The sequence below is a fragment of the Anastrepha obliqua genome, chromosome 3 (genome assembly GCF_027943255.1).
Source record: "Anastrepha obliqua isolate idAnaObli1 chromosome 3, idAnaObli1_1.0, whole genome shotgun sequence".
NCBI classification, from domain to species: domain Eukaryota; kingdom Metazoa; phylum Arthropoda; class Insecta; order Diptera; family Tephritidae; genus Anastrepha; species Anastrepha obliqua.
This window is the reverse complement of record NC_072894.1, coordinates 135,208,027-135,211,311: the sequence shown is the minus strand read 5'-3', so window position 1 is coordinate 135,211,311 and position 3,285 is coordinate 135,208,027. Positions and strand designations below refer to the sequence as shown.

Genomic DNA, 3,285 nt, shown 5'->3' with positions numbered 1-3,285 from the left:
GGTCTAACTAAGGAATCATTGAAGCTCCTAAAGCCAAGTCATTTGGATACATTGATCGACACATCGCAATTGGACCAAGGGTAATTTTTGAGCATAATCTGCTCAATTGGCAAGCGCAACAGGTATTTTGTTATTTTGTGCATATACACACATACAGATATGCATGCAAAAATTCATAATCTTCGTTTTACTTCACTAGGGAATAAAAACACAAGCCATTCACACTGAGGCATGCGCTTTATTGGCAAATGAATATCGTGTCGAGGTAAATGTTTTTTTATTACTTTTACTTAAGTTATTTATTTATTTTAAATATACATTTCTGTACTTCATATAAGGAATCTTTTGAAGCAATACTCAGTAAGTCGGCGGGTGGATCACAAATCCTGAAATACTATGCGCAAAAAAAGTGTCTCACTCCAAAGTATAGGAAACTTCTAGCTGCAACAGTTGCAAATTATTTTATTTCTGCTGAAGTACATCCAAACCCTAAAACATTTGAAGCTTTCGCCAATAAAATTGTGGATTTATTTACGAGTGAATCTAAAGTCTGATCACAACCTAAAATTTTTATTAAAAAAAAGTTTTCTAACCTCGATTTCATTTACACAGGATATATATTACATTCATAAGAAAGGAAAAAGCCAGGTGGATCTCTGTATGCTAAGTACCACAGTGTATTATTGAAACTTAGACGGGATGGTCTTATTTCCAAAAGAGATGTAGAACCAACAACAAAAGGAACGGAGATTAATTCTTGCGTAACAGGTATATATGTACATAGGTACATATATCGTCGTTGCGAAAGCAATACCGCGTATATCCAATATCCAAAACTACATAAGTGGTGAAGGAAGAGAAAACTGATTTTTTACAAAAGTATAGCTCAATTTATTCACTGAACTTATAATTTATTAATATTATGACAGAGATCAATATACAAATAGTAATTCTGCAAAAGAGTGTACGAGAAACTTCAGTTTCTTTGGTCAATTCGTTTTGATTTTATGCAGTTTTGCAATCGCAACGACGATATGGCTTTCTTAACTCATGAGTATATTTTGGTTTAATTTAAATTTTAAATGAGAGATTATTAAATATTATAATCTGCATTTAATGTAACCTTCATTTAATAAAAAAATTACATTTAGATTGCATTCAAGAAAAATCATGGTTAAAGTATAACGTTTAACCATTCGATGAAGTTCAACTAAAATGGGAAGCGACCTTTGCTGTGCGACGACAAATGCTACAAAAAGATGCCAATTTAAATACAATTTTAGAAGAATGGCCTCAGTATAAGCAGAGTTTTGGACATTTAATGGTATAATTCGTGAGTTTTATTTACATAAAAAATAATTTATTGTTCTTCATTCCTATCTTAGATAGAACTGGATTTTAAGAAGCTGTACCCCGAAAAGCAAAATTTGTTATTTGATAAATGGGAGAGCTTCTGCCAAGCGATTCCACCTTTGATAGAAATTTACATTAAAGATTCAAACAGCTTAACTACTTGGAGGCAGTTTAAAGAAGGAAGCATCAATGCTGGTATTTAATATGTCTTAAGCCCTCATTTTTTTTAACAATCTAATTTCAGATGCAAAAGACTTAGTCATTTTTTATCTTCTATACTCTGTCTTAATTCCAACTGGCCGAACATATAGAACATGCAAACAGACAAAAAAAAAAACACTTCATCAAGTACACTATTGCAGATTCAAGAAATAGTTTCTTACTGTGGGCACCGACAAGTAGTGAACTTCAGTCAAAATTGAAATTAATGGTAGATGCAAATTATATGGATAAAAGTACGACTCAGCCAATTATATGTTCCATTGGATTGGATTATTTTTATTGCAAGGAATATTATGTGTATTTCGCCGATATATTTTATAAGTTCGATAACCTAATCAAGTGTATTGATGTGTGTTTTAAAACATTCCATGTACTTAACCTTGAGTATCCGCCCGAATGTAGGTCCATACACCAATTCATGTGTATATTGTTAACAATGAAAAACTCTTACGGCCAAAAAAGTTTTTTTAATGAATTTTTCCAGTTTGTGTTTCAAAAATAAAAAACTAAAACCAAATTTTTTGCATTTTTATTCAATATTTAAAACATTTCATAATCTGAAAATTCAGGTAGATTTTTTAAAATTGAGGAAAAACCAATTTTTCTTTTAGTAAATTTTTACTAGAAACAAAATAACAGTTTCCCTAATTCCAGCAAATTTTACTCTGAAATGAGTAATATTTTTATATTCTTTTAGCAAAATATTATCTATTTCAAACATAAAATTTATTACAAATATAAAAACAAATTCCTTAAATTGGGAAAGTTTTTCTCGAAAGCATGTAAACATTTTTTCTTCATTTTGAGAAAATATCAGATACTGAAAAGAGGATGCCTTTTCATAGGCGCCAAATCATTCCCATATTTCCTCATTTCAATAGTCGTTTTAACTTGAACCGAAGAAGTTTTTTTTTGAGTGTAGGCTCTCACTGAAAAAAAAAATGTATTTAGTTTCACAATAGTCACGGGTGATCTGCCAAATAACCGTATTGGAAAAAGGACCTCCAATCTGATCACCCTTTATATGAATATTCCATTATTTTTTAATATTTACGCCTTACCAGGAACCTTTGGAATGTCCATGTGGTTGATTGTTCCCGGTATAGGAAGGAACTGTGACGTATAACTGAAGAAAGAGAAAGAATAAGTTGTTAACAAGTGCAGTCTGGGCTATCTATCCAGTATGGTCTTGGCTATCCTTGCTCGCCTAATCCATCTATGGCACTTTCATTAAAACGTAACTCCACCAAAGCGTCATTATCTCTACGAATAACAGCCAACAGCCAACGCAGTCATTAAATCTTTGCACGCTGCGCAAATCCGTATCATTGCACATCTCCGGAGATTCATTTCACTACTATTTTACACGAAACTATCTTTTGCCCCACACATTGAATATGCATACATACCTACACATTTAATTTGTATGTTTGTAGGCGACTAAATCCCATCTGATTGTTTGTATCATCGAGACAAATAATTAACTCGTTTACTTGCTCCAATTAAAAGCGATTTATTGCGTTGCCTTAATTTCTAAATAAAAATAGGAAAAATATTCCTTGCGTGAACGCGCAGCCACTCCAGACATACGCAGACACATTTCCCAGGCACCAGCGGTGGCGACTACTATGACGGCTACGACGGCAGAAAATGCGGATGGCGGCAGGCGGACAAATGGGCAGCGGCCAGCAACCAGCAAAACCGACAATT

At 33.0% G+C, this 3,285-nt stretch overlaps 1 long non-coding RNA gene across 1 annotated transcript; it reads left to right on the top strand.

The window, feature by feature from the left end:
• The first annotated feature begins 342 nt into the window (after window positions 1–342).
• LOC129243033 (uncharacterized) lies at window positions 343–1,220 on the top strand. Its single transcript, XR_008582236.1, has 3 exons — window positions 343–548; window positions 613–768; window positions 1,152–1,220. It is a non-coding gene; the product is annotated as an uncharacterized LOC129243033 (long non-coding RNA).
• Window positions 1,221–3,285: the final 2,065 nt, after the last annotated feature.